The sequence below is a fragment of the Heterocephalus glaber genome, unplaced genomic scaffold (genome assembly GCF_053883595.1).
Source record: "Heterocephalus glaber isolate CG9 unplaced genomic scaffold, H.glaber_assembly_v1.0 deba00001719, whole genome shotgun sequence".
Lineage (NCBI taxonomy): Eukaryota > Metazoa > Chordata > Mammalia > Rodentia > Bathyergidae > Heterocephalus > Heterocephalus glaber.
The window spans coordinates 8,108,697-8,130,901 of record NW_028258432.1 but is presented as its reverse complement, the minus strand read 5'-3'; the positions used below and the strand labels follow the sequence as shown (position 1 = coordinate 8,130,901).

The following is a 22,205-nucleotide window of genomic DNA, read 5'->3' as shown; positions in this document are numbered from 1 at the left end:
TACTATGAAGATGCAAGGCTACAATAACTCTCACATACCTCTGGTGGGGATGTAAATTTGCAAAACCATTTTAGAAAACTAAATGTAAACTAAACTAAAGCTGAACACATGCACACTCTACAACCCACCAATTCTCTTACCAGTTATAGACACAACAGAAACAAAAATTTACTATGTTCAATAAAATTCCCCATCAAAATCCCAGAAAGTCATTTCCTGGATATCAACAAATTAATCCTAAAGTTTATATTAAGAGGCAAAAGACCCAGAACAGCCAAAATATTGAAGGAAAAGAACAGTCAGAGGACTTCCTCCATCCAACCTCAAAACTTACTGTAAAGCTACAGTAATCAAGACAGTGTAGAAGTGGGAAAAAAATAGAAAAATAGGTGAACAGAATGCAATGATAGCCCACAAATAGACAACTTATCCTTGAAAATGGAACAAAAGCAATATAATGGCACAAAGATAGTCTTTTTGACTATGGTACTGGAACAATTGGACTTCCACATGCAAAAAAATTAATCTGTGGATACAAAATCAACATTAAAATATCAATAGCTTGGGCCGGGGATTTAGCTCAGTGGTTTCACCACCTACTGTGCAAGTGCAAGGACCCCAGTTCGATCCCCGGTACCAAAAAAACCATAAAAACAAAAAATCAATAGCTTTTCTATAAACCAATAATGAACTAGCTAAGAAAGAAATCAGAAAAATAATTCCATTCACAACAGCTTAGAAAATACCTAGGAATCCACCTAACCAAGAGGGAAAAGACCTCTACAATGAAAATTACAGAATAGTACTGCAGAAAGAAATAGGGAAGGCTCTGGAAGTTAGAATGACTTCTCAGGTTAATGGATCAGCAGAATTAATGTTAATGTGACCATATTACCAAAAGCAATCTACAGATTCAATGCAATCCTCATTAAAATTCTAAAGATATTCTTCATAGAACTAGAAAAACAATCCCAAAATTCATATGGAGATGCAAAGGGAGAACCAAAGCAAGCCTAAACAAAAGAAGCAAGAATGGAGGCATCACAATACTTGATTTCAAATTATACTAGAAAGCCTGAATAACACAACCAGCATGGTCCCAGCACAAAAGTGGATACATAGGCCAATGAAATAGAACAAAGGACACAGAAACAAACCAGTACACAGTTTGTAATAGTTAAATCTTGGAAATAGCCCAAATGCCCATCAACTGATGAATGGATAAAGATGTGTTTTTTTACACCATGAAGTACTACTCTGCCATAAAGAAGGATGTGCTTCAGGCATTTATAGCTAACTGGATGGACCTCGAGACTGCACTCTTAAGTGAAATAAATCAGACCCATGTGTTTAAATGCCACATTGTTTCTCTGATGTGAGAAACCAAAAATGAAAATAAGGACTAAAATATATCAGAGATATTGGGAAATGGGAAGAAAATGTTCAAATGGGAAGGGGAACAAGAGAGGAGGGAAGGAGAAAGAAAGGAAGGGACAGGTGAAAAAAAAGTGGAAATAGAAGGAAAAACTGGAAACCAAGCTTTTGTACATAGGGAGAGGAGGGGGCCTGCAGGAAGGGAGGGAGGGGAAAAAAGAGGTGGGAGGTACCACGTACAGGCGCAGATTCCCTCTGATGAGTGCTATCATTATGTATGCATAAAATGTACCAGTAAATGTTTTGGTATTTAAAAAAAGAGAAACAAACCAGTGCAACTACAGCTACCTGATCCTTAGCAAAGGAGTAAAAAAACATATGTTGGAAGAAAGATAGCCTCTTCAACAAATGGTACTGGGAAAATTGGATAGCCATATGTAGACGATTAAAACTAAATCTGCACCTTACCCTGTACTAAAATCAATTCAAAATGGATCGATGACTTGGGCATAAGTCCTGAAACTTTGAAACTTCTAGAATAAAACATGGAATAAATGCTGGCAAGGATGCAGGCCTATCTCAGGGAGTGGAGTAGCAAGGTCATTCGGCACATCTAGACAATGGAGTATTATCCAGCAATAAAAATAAATGGCCCATCAACCTACACAAGGCAAATCTGAAAAGGTTACACACCACGTGATTCCAGTTACCTGATGCTCTAGAAAATGGAAAGTTACGAAGACAGTGGGAAAAAACCGTTGGTTTCCAGGAGATATGAGTGAGAGAAGGATGAACAGGTGAAGCCTGCAGACTTGTAGGGGAATGACCCTATTCTGAGGATTCTGTAATGGAGTGTGCATGTCACACACTTGTCAAAACCCATAGAATGTACATCCAGAGTGAACCCTAATGTCAATTAGGCCTTTGGATGATAATTACGTGTAAATGTGGCTCATTAGTCATAGCCTGAGTGCCTTTCTGTGCTAAATGTTGATAATTTGGGGAAGCTGTTCATGTGCAGGGCCAGGGAATATACAGGATCTCTGTTTTCTGCTCAGTTTCTCTGTGAACCTAAAACTGTTCTGAAAAAGTCTTTTTAAATTTAATTTTTAAGTAAACAAGACTATGAAATTTTACTTGTTTTAATCACCAAGGACAGACATATCCTTATCCCAAGACTTGGAGAATCATCTTAACGTGGTGTTATCCTCACGTAAATAAACCTCCAAAAGAGTATGAGATGCAGCAATGGGAAAAGACAGATCAATGTGCTTACAGTGAACACTGAATGATTTGTGACAACATGGAGTGGTAGGGAGAAAATTGTGTTAAGGGAAGTCTTGGACACCATGACTGCTTTGACAGCTCGTACTATTGCTATGTGATCTTGCAGCTCAGTTCTCTTTCATTTCAAAAGTTCCTTCCATTTTGTCTTTCCCCCTTTTCTCTGCAGGGTGTTTAACAGAGTTTCAATTTTAACAAAGAGTTCTCTTAAGTGATTCAAAGAAAATGCTACTTGTGCCACTTTGAGACTCCATCCTGCTGTCATCATTCAGGGAGAAGCCTGTGCTCAGCAAGCTCCAAAGTGGAACCTGCACCCCCAGCAGAGTAGCCCAGGAATCTCCCAGCTTAGTGCTTCCAAAGCCCAGACATTTAAAGGCTTCCGAAAGATTCTGTATATACTTCCAACATCATAGCCAGCAGTATGTATGTTTTATATTTATAAAGGGGAAAGGATTGGGGAACACAAAGCTCTTTTGTAGAAACTGGGATATTTTGCAATTGGTTATCTTTCATCTTTAACCTAAGGTAAGAGTCCCTCAGGCTGGGAAGAAGGGGAAGAGACCCAGGGCACAGGCCATGCCTGATACACGTGGGGCGGGTGTGCGGATGGCAGCTGGACCCTGGAAGGAAGATGGCAGGTCCCCAACCCCCACCCCAGCCTTTCAGGAAGGTGGCATCCCAGCCTGGCCAGGAGATACAGAGCCCAGCATCTGCACTGAAGACCTTTTCCACAGTACCAGTGCAGACAGGTTATTGGGCATCAGAAGAGCCCACTCCCAATTCCCTTTACTTTTCCCTCACTTGTTGGCAAAATAACACAATGCCTAGCACACAGTAAATATTCATTCAGTACATTTCCGATCAAGAAACATTGTGCAACAGTGAGTGGCTTTTTATAGTGAAGGCCTTTAAATGACTTTAAATTTCTTTCTCTTACCACATTCATAAACACAAAAATATCCTTAAGAAATACAAACTGATCCACTTGCTAATCTCCTCTGGGCCACTGCAGTTTTCAAATCTTGGACTTTGGCAGAAATGCTCTTCCGAGAGATTCTGGACCTTTCCTTGTGAGAGAACATTGTATTTATGCAGATGTATAAGGGTTTTAAAACAATGTGTTTTCTTCACAGACCTAGAAATTCAGCCTTAATTCTCTGTTATCTGGTTCATATAGTCAAAGGAGCACCTCACTACATGGTTAGTAAGATGGAGTGGGATGGAGGAGCAGGTCCCCCACTTACTGGGAAGCCTAGCTTGAGCCCTCTGCAACCCAACATCACAGGTCTGGGCCCAGCCTGTCTGTCTGGATATTTCAGCTGCTCCTGCAGGCTCTAGACAAGCTCTTAGGGGAAAGTTACAGCAAAGGACAGCCCGATCAACAGGCTGAAGGAAGAAAGATATAACACCCACATCATAAACTGGCTCTGAGCAGTGTCCCTGGGACTTCCATCCCCCCTTATTTCCTGTCATCTCCTCACCAGTTTCTCTGCCCTTTGGTACTGCATAGTCACCTAAAGTCATTAGAGAAGCATCTACTGCCCCAGAAGGTCACCACATGTGTCTTCAGACAGAAACTGAATCAGCCCTACCTGTGTGTCCCCCACTGTACACTGAGAGGGCTTGGTAGTCACTCCCTGACAGGGAAGGTCCCCAGCCAGCCCTAAGGAACTGGAACCCTGTGGCCCACTGTTTATTCTAGAGACATCATTAGCAGATTCGCTCTTTAGAGACCTCTGATTCCCCCTAGGCAGAACACAAGTGGATTGTATCCTGACACTACCTCCTCAGATGCTGCCTGCCAACAGGCAAACTCTTCCCTTATTGGAAGAAAACACACTTATATCACTAAGCTATTAGAGCCATGGGGGTAATAAAACATAAATGCAAGTGTTGTGGAGAATTTCTACAAAGGTTAATTAATGAAAACTAGGTCATCTTCAATGATCCTTCTGCCTTTTGGATCAAAGGTAGCTGCAGAGAACAGGCTCGAAGGTCTCAAATGACTGGAGTTACCATTCCAGGCCAAAGTAGCCCACTGTGAACTTTCTCAAAAATTAAAAGACTTTATTTTTTTTAATTCTAAAATGATTTACAGAAAAATTGGAGTGTACAGAAAGTTCTCATATAACACTTTCACCCCAAAATTACCCCTATGATTAGTATCTTGCAATAATATTGTACTTCTGTTACGATCAATGAGCCAATAATGATATAGTAAGTAAAGCAGTTGACATTAGGTTCACTGTGTTGTACATTCTACTGGTTTTAACAAATGTACAATATGTATTCACCATTAGAACATCTTACAGAACTAAAATTCCTTTTATCTCACATATTCATCCCTCTCCACATGCTGTGAGTTGGGCTAAGGAAACCATTGATATTTTTACTTTCTATATAGTTTTTCCTTAGACACCTGTGTGCAGTTTTTGTGTGGACACATGCTTTCCACCCCGGACTTCTTTTTATGTGAGAGAAAACTTTTATCTTGTTTAGGTCACTTTTATTTTGGAATCTTTACATATTGTAGCCAAAATTACTCTTTTTTTCTTTTTGCAGGACTGAGGATTGAACTCAGGGTGTACTGAACCACACCCATGCCTGCATACTTTTTTTTTTTTTTTGAGATAGGGTCTTGCAGAGTTGCTCACACTGGCCTTGAACTTGGCATCCTCCTACCTCAGTCTCCTGAGATTACAGGCCTGTGCCACCACACCTGGCTACAAAATTACTCCTACTTATCATCCGTCCATGCAAGAAATACTGAGGTAGGCCCTTGAGCCTCTGTGCCCTGACAGCTGTGTCCTCTTGGTGTGGCTGGGGTCCCTGCTGGGTGAGGTGGAGTTCATTGGTGAAAGCTGAAAGGCACATTAATTACCCGTTAATTATGAGGGCAATTGTGGGAAGAAGACTCCCAAGAATCCCATGATGAAACCACAAGGCTCTGCTTGCCTGAGGGTTTGGGAACTTTACTGTGCCAAACTGCAACCAGGACAAATCACTCACTTCTAAAAAAAATTCACTGGTTTTCTCCAAATCCACATTTCTCTCCTCAAAGAAGAGTCAGGAGAAAGGAAGGCCTGGGTGCAGAGGCCTTGGGTGAATTTTCCTTGCTGGATAAGAACTAGAGGTGGGGTTAATCTGAATAGTATCTGTGACTCATCTCCCATGCACTTTGCATGCTATCGGCTGGGCTAAGGATGTTTCTTCTGCTGTTTTAAAGTTGATCTTTGCGACTGTGTCAGCTTCTCTCTACCTGCAAGTTAGGGATGTCAGCACCTGCTTCTTTGCTTCCTTCTGGTGGCTTGCTCACATGGAAGGCATTCCTTCTTCTCTCCTTCTTGGCCCCATCCTCATAGTTCCCAATGGTTCCTGTCACTAGGGGAGGTATCCTTGGCTTCCTGGCCCAGGCAAGCGGTTACCCTGTATTGAGATCCTTCTATGAACTAGAGTCTCTGATTTCCTCTCCAACTCATATCTCTGAACCCTCCAGACCCTGGACACCTCCTGAGGCTACGTTCTTTCAAGCATGCAGAGTAAGTGGTAGAGCTGGACATCCAAGCCAGATGTGTGCCCCAGGGTCCACATCCCTAATTTCAAGATGAGCTGGTCCCCAGTGACCAGAAGCACAGAGGGAGGGAGCCACAGAGAGGCAGACACATCCTGGTTCAGTTACATCTGCTTGGTCCTGTGACAGTGCTCCTCAACATGTGTTCCAGTTGCCAGCAACAGCAAAACCACCAGAGGTGCTTGTGAGGCCGGAGTAATGAATCAGAATGCTGGGGCTGGGACTCATGGAGAAAACCAAGAATTTCAGGAAAGTGCCAATGAGGAACATTTGAAATAGCTATTTCTCCCAGACCTTAATGGAAATGTAAACTAGTAGTTTGTTGATTTAGAGAAGTCAAAATACTCACATGGTGCTTTAAGCATTGATGGTGCCAGGGCTCCCAATTTCCACAGTCCCTGTAGGCTGAGCAGTGTTTCCCCATATCTGACCCCCATGATCAGAAAAGAATAATTCACTGTCCCTGACAATTTCTGTCCCTCATCTTTCCATCCAAGGAACTTCATTCTCAATTACTCTTCTGATTATATCTCCCCTGCTTTGGTGGGGCCTTGTAGTTTTTATTTTGAGATAAGGTTTTGCTAAGTCACTAAATTGCCCCAGCTGGGCTACAAAGATGCAACTTTCAAATTTATATAAGAAATTTGTCTGCCCTTCATGAAGGAGACCCATTTGCCTACTACTGCTGGTACTCAAAGCAAACTGAGAAGATATTTTGAAAGACTTATGTGTACATAAATATTGGGTCTGTTAATATCATTTTTCTCCTGGGAATACAGGTGGTGGTATACTTCTATAATCCCTGCTACTCAGGAGACCAAGGCTGAGGCAGGAAGTTCACAAGTTTGAGGCCAGCCTCAGTGACTCAGTGAGACTGTCTCAAAATTACAAAAAAAAAGGTTTGAGGTGTAGTTCAGTGGAACAGAGCTTGCCTAGCATGTGCAAAATTCTAGATTCAACCCCCAGTAGTTCAAGGGAAATATGGGGGAAGGGGCTTTCATATAAACCAAAATGAAACAGACAAGACATTCTTCTCCATCTTCTTACGGGCAACTATATAGTGCTCAGCTCTGGATGCCATACAATGAGAGAGATGCATTCTAAGAGAGTGCCCCCAGCCTCCTTCCAGTACAGTTCAGGGAGTGTTGGGAGAGGGGGAATGCAGGTAAACATGATTGCACAAGCATACACGATACACCTACACACACCCCATGAACACCTTGGGGCAGCTGCTTCTGTGGCATGAGGGGATGCCTGTGATTTTCAACCCTGCAGGCTAAAAATCTTTTTTCTCCTAAAATTTATAGCCTTTCTTGCAATCAGATATTACTTAGCAAGGAAATTTCCACCACACTAATTACAATCCATTTTTCTTTTCCAGTCTGTTTGTAATCTATTGTGTGTATTTTTGCTATTTTCTCCAATGATGATTAGCCCCATTGAAATTTTTCCTTTGTAAAACGAAATAGCCAAAAGAGGAAATTATGCTTCACAATTAGAACAAAGGCATTGAATGTTTTTCCCTGAAAGACAGACAGTCATATAATAAATACTCATTTAATTGTCAAAAACTCAAACTGCTCTTATTTCCCCCCAGAGATTAGTACTTGTAAAACCCTGTAATGGAGATTCTTTTGAAATATTTATCATCCCAAAAGATGACAACGCAGAAGTAGGAAAAAACTAAAATTAGCATAATATCTCAGTCTTCCCACTTTCAGGCCTAGGATAGTCAACTCTGTGTGATCTTGGCAAGGCAGCCTGACTTTCAGCTTCTTCTTCATCCATTGTGAGTCATCAAATCCTTCCTTCCAAAACTTTCATGAGGAGTTAGGAATTTTTAAAGATAAGCAGAGTTCTTAGGTCTATAATAAGTGCTCATAGTTCTTGGAAAAGACTTATTTAAAGCTTACCAATCACCTCTGAAGTTTAGTGATCAAAACCACTGTGATAATTATCCCTGTATTCACTATTGTTTTGCTCTTCTAAGTGCTTTTGTCATAAGTAGTAACAAATATCCTTTGGAAATTCCCAAATACTTCTGTATAATAATAGAAAGTCACACAACACAGGATTGTGTTTCTCATTTAAAACTTAAAAATTCAGGACTTCAGGGAACATGGCAGAGGGGTAAGCAGCAACAAATCAACCTCTCCAAGATTTGGAATCCGGACACTGGAAAATAACAACATGGGGAAGAAAAAGAGGGAAGTGGATCTCCAGGACCCAGGAAGGATCAGAAGGGAAAATTGGAGCCCACAGAGAAAGTGAACAAATGGACCTCAACATAGAAAAATGAGGGGGAAAACTGCACTTTCTCTACAGCTCCCAGCTCATGGCATGAAAAAAGATGATCAAATCTACAGAGACACAGTAAAGGTGGGTGGCTCCAGAGGCCTCCAGGGAGAAACACACCAGTGGGACAGAGCAGTGGATGCTGTATGTTGCAACAGCTGGTGAGTGACTTCGTTCTAAGCAACTGCTGTGTTCCTGGAAAGGGTGCTTGGTTGGACGCCATTTTACAGTGGGATCAACTGAACCCCTGACTTGGAGCAGCCGTGGGTTGCCTTCATCTCAGGGCTCCCAGGGTTGAAATCCCACAGTGATGGGTAAAGGACAACCTCTGGAGATGTCCAGAGTCAAGGAACCATAGTCAGGCTGCCAAGAGACTGAATCTGAATGATGTAGGCCCCAACCCCATAGCTAGAGGCTATGATCAGCCTAAACTTCTATAGATTTGAAAGTAACAGAATGGCACCCTGCCCTAATCCTACTGCAGGTTTGCTGGGATTATTCAGCATAGATCTGGGCTCTAATTGCCTCCTTTGTCTACCAGCAAGAGCAGAGTCACACCCTGAACTAGACACAGTCACAAAACTGTAGATCCCAGAAAATAATCACAGGCTTGAAGTCATAGAGAAATTTCCCTTTTTCTCCCCTTTGCTTTAGGTTTTGTTGTTGTTTTTTAATTTTTTTGTGTGACTATGAATATTGTTTTTAGTTTTGGGGATTTTTTTAATTGTTGCTTTTGTTTTGTCCTTCTTTCTTTCCCTCTTTTCTTCTTCATCAGTTTCCTAAGACTTAAATAATCTTCCTTTGTCCTTCAGGCTTGCTTCTAATCTCTTTCTCTTACTTTTCTATTTTTTCCTTTTAACTCATTTAAAATTTCTCCCCTTAGAGTAAAATCACTTTACTGAGTGGATATTTACTGTGTATAATTTTCTGATTTGTCTTATATCTTATTATATAACTGTGAATCATATAGTTATGGTTAAAGGTGGCAAATTAATAGTTATCACAGTTCATAATTTCCTAGTCTGTGCTTGATGTTCTAATGTTCTTACTGATTGTACTACATTAGCCAAGGTGACATTGCTGTTGTGATAATTACTCTTCCTTGTATTGCAAAACCTAGATTGCCTGGGAGTCATAAACAACTTTATAGTCTACTACCAAAGAATTGAGTGCTAGGCCAAACAGGCAGCAACCCTTCATCTCTAGTAAACTGAACAGGCAGGATGTTGGGACAGACTCAAAACCCAAAAGCCAGCTATGCTTAGAAGACATCTCTGAAAAGTAGTCATTTTCTAAAGAGATATTGAGAATACTAATGAAGCTACCTACAATAAGCAATTTATAAGCCTCAACACAGAAAACGAATTTAAAAATAGAAAATGAGAAAACACAGAAGTAAAATGCACCCATAACCCCCAACTTGCCCAAGGCAAATCAAAAGGGCACTGAGGGGGAAGAAATAAAAAATCTCTCAGCTGAATTTTATGGAATGGTAGCAGCAGAAGTAACAAAACAGATCAATAAGTCTCTGGACAAAAACAAAACAAAGATAGAGACATGATAACCATAATAAAGGAAATGATTAGTGAATCTAAAGTAGATACAGATTTTTTAAAAAGAGAAATTTAGGAAAGACATGGAAACCATAAATGCCCAACATAGAAAGGAACGGAATTCTTTAAAACAGACTCAAATAGAAATCAAGAAGATTATAAATTCTACTGAAAGTATATGCAGCAGAGCCAACTAATGAAAAGATAGAATACCAGACCCAAAAGGCATGGTTGTGGTTGGAGATCATCAAATGAAAGACCTCTTAAAAATACCAAGGAACCACAAAAAATCAATTCAACAGCTTCTAAATGATGCAAAGAAGACTAATATAAGATTAGTTGGAACCAATGAAGAGTCAAAAGATAACACAAAGGGCATAAAAACTTGTTCACAGAAATAACTGCAAAAGCTGGGTGTGATGGTGCATGCCCGTAGTCCCAGCACTTGGGAGGCTGAGACAGGAGGATTGCTGTGAATTTGAGGCCAGCCTATGCTACATAGTGAATTCAAGGCCAGTCTGAACTACATAGTGAGACCCTGTCTAAAAAAATAAAAAAATTAAAACAAAAATAAAAAAATAAAAGTTGTTAGAGAAAAGAAACAAATCACCTATAAAGGAATCAGAGTCATAGCAGACTTCTCAAAGCAAACCTTTAAGTCATGGGGAGCTTGGAGCAAAGTATTTTAAGCCCTAAAGGAAAACAACCTCCAAACCTGAATGATGTACTCTGCAAAACCATCTTTCATAATTGATGGAAAAATAATATGATAAAGAACACCTGAAGAAATTCATGACCACCAAACCAGCATTCCAAAGAGTTCTGATGGATTCAGTTCTAAGAATCCCAGTGGAATGAATCCACCAGCCAAGGCCAACAATTAAACAGAAGGGAAAGAAAGGGAACCAATAGGAAAATAATATAACAAGGGTAAGGCAATACATATCAGTTATAACCATCAATGTGAATAGTCTCAATCCACCAATCAAAGAAATAGATTAGCAGAATGGTCAAGAAACAAAAATCCAACAATATGCTGCATATAACAAATACATTTGGCTGGGCATGGTGAGGCAGGAGGATTGCCATGAGTTCAAGGCCAGCTTTGGTTATGTAGTGAGTTTAAGGTCAGTCTGAACTACATAGTGAGACTCTGCCTCAAAACACAAAAATAAAAACAGAGCAAAACAAAACAAAAAACTCTTTTAATTCAAAAAGAAACTCATAGACTGAAAGTCAAAGATGGAAAACAATACTCCTTGTGACAGGAACCCAGAAAAAAGCAAAGTGGATTTCAAGCCTAGACCAATAAAAAGAGACAATGAAGGCTACTGAGAAGCGAATATTTCAAGAGGAAGAGATAACATTCATCAATATCTATGCACCAAATACTCAACTACATAAAACAAACACTAATGGATGTGAAAAATCAGAGAAGCACTAATACATTTGTAATGGAGCACCTCAATACCCCACTGTCACAAACAGACTGATTAACTAGAAAAAAATCAACAAAGAAATATGAGCTCAGCCAAATCTTTGAACAAATAGACTTAGTAGACATCTACAGTCTTCCATCCCACAACAACAGAATATACATTCTTCTCACCAGCACACAAGACTTTCTCCAAAACAGATCACTACTAGCTCATAGAACATGTTTACATAAATGCAAAGGAATTAAAATTATCCCGTGTATATTATCAGATCATACTACAGTGATATAGGAAATTAATGACAAAACAAACCACAAAAACTACATTAACACATGGAAATTAAATAACACCCTCCTGAACACCAATGAGCCACAGATTAAATTAAGGAAGAAATTAGATGATTTTTACAATGAAACTATAATGCCAATATGACACACAGGAACCTATGGAATGCATTGAAAGTAGTTCTTTGAGGAAAATATATAGCAGTGAATTAGCACATCAGAAAAACAGAACAAGCTCAAATAAATAACTTAATGTTAGAACCTCTGCTTCTAGAAAAAGCAGAGCAAGTTAAACCCAAAGTACATATGAGGAGGAAATTATAAAGATCAGAGCAGAAATTAATGCAATTGAGACTAAGAAAACAATACAAAAAATGAATTGAAGAGTTGTTTCTTTGAAAGATTAAATAAAATAGACAGAACCTTAGCCAAACTTATCAAAAAAAAGGAAAGAAAAGACCCAAATCCATGCAATTGGGAATGCAAAGGGCTAAATCATAGATCCTGAAGAAATCCAAAAGATCAATACCTGCTTCAAGAACCTGTACTCTAATAAGATTGAAAACACAGAAGAAACAGACAGATTCCAAGATATGTATGAATTATCAAAGCTGAATCAAGAAGATATAAAAATTTTAAATTACCCAGTATAACTCAATGAAATTGAAAAGGAAATAATAACAATAAAAACTACCAACAAAGTAAAGCACAGGTCCTGACAAATATACTGCTGAATTCTACAAGAACTTTAGAGAAGATCTAATGCCACTACTCTTCAAACTCTTTAATAAAATTGAAAAGGAAGCAATACTCTCAAATTCATTCCTGGAAGGAGGCATTACCCCGATATTAAAACCAGAGAAGGATCCAACCAAAAAACACAACTATATGCCAATCTCCTTAATGAGCATATATGCAAAAATCCTGAATAAGATATTAGTAAACAGAATGCAGAAATCAAGATGATTACACACCATGACCAAGTAGGATTCATCCCAGGGATGCAGGGATGGTTCAACATACATAAATCAATAAATGCAATACATGAATTAACCAAACCAAGGACAAAAGCCACATGATCATCTCAATAGATGCAGAAAAAGCATTTGAGCAAGTCCAACACCAGTTCATGATAAAAGCCCTACAAAAAATTGGAATAGAAGATCTTTATTTCAATCTGATAAAAGCCATCTACGACCAACCAACAGCCAACATCATTCTAAATCGTCAAAAACTAAAAATTTTCACCCAAAATCAGGAACAAGACAAGGATGCCCACTATCACCACTCCTGTTCTATATAGTTCTGCAAATATTAGCTAGATCAATTAGACAAGAGAAAGAAATAAAAGAAATAAGGATAAGAAAGGAAGAAGTTAAATTATCATTATTGGTAGATGACGTGATATTATATATAGAATATCCCAAAAACTCCACCTAGGGCCAGGGATTTAGCTCAGTGGTTCCGCCACCTGCCTCAAAAGTGCAAGGTCCCAAGTTTGATCCCCAGTACCAAAAAAAAAAGAGATTCCTGGATTTAAAAACCAAATTCAGCACTTTCAGGTGCCGATCCAAAAAGGCGTGTAGTCTTCATGGGAGATGACACCTGGAAAGACCTTTTCTCTGGAGCTTTTTCCAAAGCTTTCTTCTTCTCATCCTTCAATGTCAAAGACCTACACAGTGGACAATGGCATCCTAGAACACCTGTATCCCACGAGTGACCATGGGGCCAGAGCACTTAACTCCCCAACTGAGACTGGGAACCAGAGAGATCTGCTTTTGTCTACAGATTCGGAGCTTTTCATGGGTGTAACTGCCTAGGCTTGTGTACCTGGACTAGAGGAATGGCCAAGCCTAGCTGGGGTTGAGGAGCGGGCCTTAGTCTCCCGTGCTCAGGGTTCCCCCCTTCATAGTGGACAGTGGTGAATGGGATGTGCTGATTGCTCACTTCCTGGGTGTGGGTCATTGTGCCCACGAGCATGGCCCTCACCACCCTGAAATGGCCAAGAAACTTAGCCAGATGGACCAGGTGATCCAGGGACTTGCGGAGCAGCTGGAAAATGACACCCTGCTGGTGGTGGCTGGGGACCATAGGATAACTGTGAATGGGAACCATGTAGGAGACAGTGAGGTAGAGGTCTCAGCCTCACTCTTTCTATACAGCCCTATACCCCTCTTCCCCAGGGCCCCACTAAAGGAGCCAGAAGTGATTGCTCAAGTCAGCCCTGTTCCCACACTGGCCCTGCTGCTGAGCCTCCCCATCCCGTTTGGGAACATCTGGAGGTTATAGCTGAACTGTTCTCAGGAGGCAAGAGCTCCTGGCCTGCCTCCTCTGCACTAGCCCAAGCCTCAGCACTCCATCTCAATGCCCCACAGGTATCCCGATTTCTTCACGCCTACTCAGCTGCTACTCAGGACCTTCAAGTTAAGGAGCTTCAGCGACTGCAGAACCTCTTCTCCAAGGACTGCTGACTACCACCGGCTTCTCCAGAGCACCGTTGGGGCTGAGGCAACACTGCAGACTGTAATTACGGAGCTGCAGCAGTTCCTGCGGGGAGCTTGGGCCATACACCTTGAGTCTTGGGTCCATTTGTCTCTGGTCGGCATGGCAGGGGGTGCTGCTCTCTAGGCTGCTACCTGCTTTCTCTGCCTGCTTGCATCCCAGTGGGCAACTTCCCCAGCCTTTCCTTTCTGCCCTCTACTGCTGATACCTGTGGCCGGGGCCCTTGTTGGGGCCACTCTGTGCTAGATTATTGACAACTACCAGCCTGAAGCTAGATCTAGTGGTTCTAGGGGCTGTGGCTGCAGCAGGTTCACTCCTGCCTTTTCTGTGGAAAGCCTGGGGTAGCTGGAGGTCTAAAATCTTGGCAACCCTGCTTCCCATCCCCAGGCTTGTCCTTTTACTCTTGCTCATTTGCTTGGCTACCTTCTTCTCTGATAGTTTTGTTGTAGCTGAGGCTAGGGCTACCCCCTTCCTTTTAGGCTCACCCATCTTGCTCCTTGTTGTCCAGCGGCACTGGGAAGGCCAGCTGCTGGTACCTAAGCTGCTCAAAGTACCCCGCCTTGGCTCTTCTACCCAAACAGGCTCCCTACGGCACAGTGGTGCATATGACCTGAGGCTTAGCGTTGGGTTGCTTTTATGTATAAGGCTAGCTGGGCTTTTTCATCGCTGCCCTGAAGAGACACCTGCTTGCCACTCCTCTCCCTGGCTGAGTCCTCTGGCATCCATGGTGGGTGGTCGGGCCAAGAATTTGTGGTTTGGAGCTTGTGTAGGGGCACTGGTAGCCCTGTTGGTTGCTGTGTGCCTGTGGCTTCACCACTACAGTAATCTCAAGAGCCCTGAGCCCCCTATGCTCTTTGTGCACTGAGAGCTGCCTCTAATGGCATTGGGCACTGCTGCCTACTGGGCACTGGTATCAGGGGCAGATGAAGCACCCCCACGTCTCCAGGCCCTGGTTGCTGGGGCATTAGTTATGCTTCCTTGGGCTGTGGTGGAGCTATCTGCTGCAGGCCTCATGCTGCCACTCTGGAAACCTGTGACAGTGCTGGTGAAGGCTGGCACAGGTGCCCCAAGGACCAGGACTGTCCTCACTCCCTTCTTGGACTGCCCCACTTCTCAGGCTGATCTAGGTTATGTGGTCCCTCAAATCTACTGATACATGCAAGAGGAGTTCTGGGGACTGCTAGAGAGGACCAAATCTCAGGGTCCCTTGACTGTGGCTGCCTATCAGCTAGGAAGCATCAACTCAGCTGCTATGGTCATGGCCCTCACCCTGTTGGCCTTCCCACTTCTGCTATTACATGTGGAGTGCATCAGCCTTGTGTTCCTGCTTCTGTTTCTGCAGAGCTTCCTTTTCCTGCATCTGCTTGCTGCAGGGATACCCATCACCACCCCTGGCCACCAGCCCATCTTTCCAGCTATACATTGGCACACAGCCTTCCTTCTGGGATTTCCAGAAGGTTATGGCTCCTCAGCTTGGCTCCCTGCTTTGTTAGTAGGAGCCAACACATTTGCCTCCCACCTTCTCTTTGCAGTAGGTTGCCCACTGCTCCTGCTTTGGCCCTTCCTGTGTGAGAGTCAAGGGCCAAGGAAGAGGCAGCAGCCCTAGGAAGTGAAGCTGAGGCCAGGGTCAGGCCTGAGGAGGAGGAGGAAGAGGAGCCACTGATGGAGATGCAGCGGAGATGCGGCTCTGGGATGCACCTCACTACTTCAGTGCAGCACTCCTGTAGCTGGGTCTCAGGAACCTTTTTGTCCTTGGAGTTCAGATTCTGGCTTGAGCCTTGGCAGCTTCCATCCTCTGTGGACATCTCATGGTCTGGAAGGTGTCTGCCCCCAAGTTCATTTTTGAGGCCATAGGCTTCTTTGTGAGTAGTGTGGGACTTCTCCTGGGCATAGCTTTCGCAAGTGGATGGTGCTGTGAGCTCCTGGTCTCAAAAACTAGTTCTGGGACAACAGAGGTAGCCTAGTCTGTGGATGTCGGCCCCTGGCTACAGAGACAGCTGGAGAAGAACCTGGCCTGGACTGTACAGGTGCTGGATGATCTGCAAGAGAAGTTGAGCCTCTACTGCCTTGCAGCCCAGGGGCTGCTGGCTGTGGGACTTTGTTATTCTAGAATTCAGTATCACAATGGAGCCTGATCCCTCTCTGCTGATTTGGATGCATCTGATGGATAAAGCGGGTGTTCTCCAAAGTGGAATAGAATAATAATGTAACTATGTATGTCTAAGATGTGGGGGAGTACCCACTGACCTATAAGGGCTGGGAGTGTCAGTCTCCCCTCCCATAAGCACATATTGGACCGACCATCTCAGGCAGGCCTGGATATATTCAAGAATGTTTGGCATGAGGTTGGAATTGCCTAAACTCATTGCTTCTACTTATTCCTATTCCACTTGCCATTTTCCTTTGCCATCCAGCATTTTTAAAGTTCTTATTTGGCTGATAACAGAGAGGACTGAAAATACAAGCCCAGACATCATGCAACACACAGACTTTCACTGTCTGAAGCCTCAAACAGGGCAGTGTCCCTTGCTCTGCTGTGGCCTTTGACCATAGAACACCTTTTGCCCTTTACTTCTGTGGAAGCCTCCCTAGTTTCCCAACCTATGCTGCCTTTATCAGACCTACTCACCCATCTTAGAGAGCACTTTACCTTTCCCCATTGATTATTCTTGACTTGAAACCAAAACTATATGAATGTAACACTTCTCTTGTATTAAAAAAAATATTCAGCAGCATAGCAGGATACAAAGTCAACATTCAAAAATCAGTACCTTTCCTGTACATGAATAACAAACTCACTGAGAGAGAAATTAGAGAAACACCACCTTTCACAATAGCATCAAGAAAAATGAAATACTTAGGAATCAATCTAATGAAGAAAGAGAAAGACCTATATATTGAAAACTACAGTACTTGAAAAAGGAGATCAAAGGGGATATCAGAAAATGTAAAGATATCCCCTGATCTTGGATAGGCAGAACCAATATAAGGAAAAGGGTATATTTCCAAAACTGTTATACAGATTTAATGCAATTCAAATCAAAACACTAATAGCATACCTCACAGAACTAGAGAAAGCAATACTAAAATTCAAATGAAACCAGAAAAGACCTAGAATAAAAAAAGCAATTCTGGACAATAAGGGCAAGGCACAGAGCATCACAATCTCTGACTTAAAGTTATACTACAAAGCTACCATGATAAAAACAGCATGGTACTGGCAAAAACAAAAACAGAAACACAGACCTGAGGATCAATGGAACAAATAGAAAATGCAGAAACAATTCTAAGCACAATAAGCTACCCCACTTTTGACAAAGGGGCCAAACACCTCCACTGAAAGAAAGACTCCTTACTAAATGGTGCTGGGAAAACTGGCTTTCCACATGCTGAAAATTGAATGTAGATCCATATTGCTCACTATGCACTAAATTAAAATCAAAATGGATCAAAGATCTAAATATTAAAATAGAAACAATCTGCTGGAAGATACTAGGTAAAACTCTAGAAGATATAGGTGTAGGCAAAGACTTTATGAACAAAACCCCAATCGCACAGGAAATATTATAAAGAATCCACAACTGGAATCACATCAAATTTAAAAGCTTTTGCACAGCAAAGAAACCACCAACTGAGTGAAGAGACACCTCACAGAATGGGAATTTTTTTTTTTACCATCTACTCCTCAGACAAAGGACTAACATCTAGCATATATAAAGAACTCAAAAAGATCAGACTTTAGAGAGAAGGGAAATGTGGGGGGAAAAAAAGAAAAAGCAAGATATATCGTGTACAGATACAAATTCCCTGTGATGAATGTTATCAATATATGTATACCTAAAATGTATCAATAAACTTAATTTATCATAATTTTTTTAAAAAATCAGACCCTCCCAAATTTAAAGACCCAATCCAAAAATGGGCATTTGAAATGAATACATACTTCTCAGCCGAAGAAGTACAAACAGCAAATAAATATATGAAAAAATGTTAAACGTCACTCGTAATTCAAAAAATGCAAATTGAAACAACACTGAGATTCCATCTCATTCCAGAAAGAATGGCTATCATCAAAAAATCACCAATAACAAAAGCTGTCAAGGCTATGGGGGAAATGGTACTCTTTTACATTCCTGGTGAGAGTGTAAACTGGTACAACCACTATGGAAATCAGTATGGAGATTCCCCCAAAACCCATTTGACCCAGATGTTTTCCTTCTAGGTATCTTCCCAAAAGAATTAAAAGCATCATACCACAGTGATATACGCATCCCTATGTTTATAGCAGTACACTTTATAATACCTAAATCTTGGAAACAGCCCATATACCCATTAAAAGATGAATGGATAAAGAAAATGTAGTATTTATACACAGTGGAGTATTACTCTGCCATAAAGAAGAATAAACTTACATCATCTGTAGGATGCACCTAGAGACCATAATCTTAAGTGAATTAAATCAAACATGTAAGTTTAAATATTGCATTGTTTCTTTTGTGTGAGAAACCCAAAGGATAAATAAAGAGCATAATTAGACATTGGAAAATAGGAAGAATATGTTCAAATGGGAAGGGGAACAAGGGAGGGGGAAGGGAGAAGGAAAGGAAGGGAAAAGGAAAAAAGAGAATGGAAGGAGAAAAATGGAAACAAAGCTTTTGTAAATGGGTATGATAAGAAGGGTTGAAGGGAAGGGAATAGGAAAAAAAGAATTAAGATTTACTATGTACAGGTACAAATTCCCTATGATGAATGTGATCAATATGTATGACAAATATGTACTAATAAAAAATAAAATTAAAAAGTTTAAAATGCAGTTAATTGAAGTCATCTTTTTCTTCCTTTAAAACAGCTATTTAAATAAGAAAAATCAGTTTTAGTTTTGTATGAAAGTTAATATCAAATGCAAAGTAATGTCTGAACTAACTGAAGTTTCTCATTAAAAATTTTTCCCCAAATAAAAACATAATTGAAGAGAAGATGTAGCAGTATTTCCAAGTGCCAAAGAAATTAATCTTGCCACTGAATCATTGAAGAATGACTCAGATTCTACTCTCCGCCTAATAATTCTTATTTTAAATACCTCCTTAAATACATCTTTTTTTTTTTAAGTGGAAGTTGTTCAAGTTCATAGTTTATTTCAAACTGCCACTTAAGGGACTGAAACAGGTTGACCAGCAGATGTAGTAACAGTGATGTCACCGTGGGACAAGCCCTGTAGAGACAGGGCTGTTGTCACTTTGTTTTTTCATCATATTTGTCATCCTTCCCTTTTATATCTTCTGTGTTATGATGGTTAATTTTATGTATCAACTTGGCCATGCTATAGTACCAGTTGTGTGGGCCAATGTCAAATCTAGATGCTGCTGGGAGGGTATTTTTATATTTGAAGAAAGTCAATTGCCCTCCACCATTTGAGTTAATGTTACCAAGCAGGTGAAGTCTGTGTCAATAACCTTTCATTACTATAACAAAACAGCTGAGATAATTTTCTTATGAGAGAAAAGATTATTTGGGTTCTCAGTTTTGGAGATTCCCATCTGTGATCAGTTAGCCACATTGCTTTGGGTCTGGAGTGAGGCAGTACATACTAGCATGAGCAGGAGGTGAAGCAAAGCTACCACTTTGTGTCGTGGAAGCAAAAGAGGGGTAAGTCCCACTGTCTCCCTCAAGGGCACACCCTCAATGACCAGAAGACCTCCCTCCTCCTTAAAATTCTCTCACCTTCCAGTGGTGCCACATTTGGAACCCATCCTTTAACACATGGACTTTTGGGAGCCATTCAAGATCCAAACTATAATAAAATTCTTAAGAAATCTAAGGTTTTCAGAAGAAAGAATTCTCAACATGTAACTTGGAGACACTGAATTTTTTCTAGCCTTTTGTCTCAAGATTACAACTCAACTCTTATCTGAAACTCCAGATAGACAGATAGATAGATAGACAGATAGATAGATACATAGAATACAGTGGGATGGATGGATACTTAGGTAGATACACAGACACATATATAGATTAATTCCCTACTGGTTGTTTCTTTTCGGCAAACCCTAAGACATATGCTTGCATCATACTTAGGAAAATCTTCCCCATTCTGAGATTCCTAAAACAATTTTCTCTTGCAATTTCTCTTTATGCTTTCATGTTTTCCATGTTTTTAAATGTTCATTGTTCATCCATTTGCTTTTTATTTTGTTATGCATAATGTATGAATAGGAATATCAATTAGTTTTATTCCCAGATAGAAAAATGCCATTTTGATCTGTAAATTTTAGGTAAATCCAAAGTAGGGAAAGTGGTTTTATGACATGGTCTATAAGCTGGCTTAGAAAACAATGACAACTGCCTCGAAAGCGCAAGGTCCTGAGTTCGATCCCCAATAACCCCGCCCCCGAAAGAAAGAAAGAAAGAAAGAAAGAAAGAAAGAAAGAAAGAAAACAATGACAAAAGAAAAGTTTCAGAAACACTTTGGGGGAATGGACTGTTGATATTAAAAAACAAAGGAAAACAAAACAAAAAAGGCTCCACACATAACTGTTTTGCATGTGCAAAATTGTATTGGGTCAAAGAAGAGATCTTTAGCTAATAAAAAAGAAAGAATAGAAAACATACATTAGATATTCAGAAAATACTAGCCTAGAAATATAAAGCATTAACAAAATAAAATTAATATATTAAGTTATAATTGTAATATTTCAGAAGTTTCTTTTTACATTCATATCTTAAAGAAACTGATTTTAGCTTATGTATATTTTATATGAAAGAAAACACCCAGAATTGATCATTGTATATAAAATTATATTCACTACTTTTGAACACATTCTTCTATGAATTATTTATATAAGCCAAATCTGTATGTTGTCACTTTTTTTTATCTTGTTTTAACTCTAGTTTTATTTTAAGAGGCAAACAAACAAACAAAAATATTTTCCAAACAGCACATTGTGGGGGGGGGGGGAAGCCATGAACACTTATTATTCTATAAGCAAATCAAAATTGAGCCACACTCTGTGTATATAGCATCTTAAATATATTATCACCTTTGATGTAAGTACTCATGTACTACATGGTCACCAGATTTAAAAGTATGTTTTTGTGGATTGCAGCCAATTTTGGGGAAAAGTGAAGTCCTTATTAAGTATTCACTGTTTAATATTTAAAACAAAACACTTTGGATGACTGCGGGAGGCTGAAACAGGAGGATCACAAGTTTGAGCCCAGCCTGGGCAACATAATGATTTAGTGAGACTCAGTCTCAAAATAGAGATTCAGTTCCTAGTATGGGGAGGAGGGCTGGGCGGTGGGGACAAACCAAAACAAAAATGATTTGAGGAATATGAATATTTTGAGGAAACATGTATTACTTCATGGAAACTACTTTGAAGTACAAAAACTCAGTTATAGGAGTCTTGAAGTGTTTGCCTAAAAATAAACAAATAAGTAAATAAATAGGTAATAATTTTTGAAAACTTTACAAGGTAGATGTGTGTTGCTGCTTAGATGATGCTAGTAAGTGCTTTCAACCTCCACCCTGCCTTTTGGTTGAAACACTTTGGAGGGAGAGAAGAAGAAAAACAAACAGTGGTATTTTACTCAAAAACAGCTGGAAAATAGCCCATCCCATTGTTTTGGTCTGGGCCCAGTTAGAGAAGTTTCTCACTGCCAGCAGGTGGCCAGCCTACTCCAGGACATGGGACATCTCAATGTCTCACAATTGACTATCAACATTGCTATAGTATGTATGCATTGATTCTACATGATTCAGTCTTTTCTACACAGTTTCATCAAAATTCCATGGCTCCAGCAGCCTTGTTTCTAGCAGCTAAAGTGGAAGAACAGCCAAAAAAAAAATCAGAACATGTCATCAAATTAGACATGCCTATCTTCATCCACAGGAGTCACATCCTGA

The 22,205-nt window shown here is 40.4% G+C and overlaps 1 pseudogene; it reads left to right on the top strand.

Annotated features, from left to right (window-relative positions):
• Window positions 1–16,258, top strand: part of LOC101702103 (GPI ethanolamine phosphate transferase 3, catalytic subunit-like) — a 74,741-nt pseudogene extending 58,483 nt beyond the window's left edge.
• The last annotated feature ends 5,947 nt before the right edge of the window (window positions 16,259–22,205 follow it).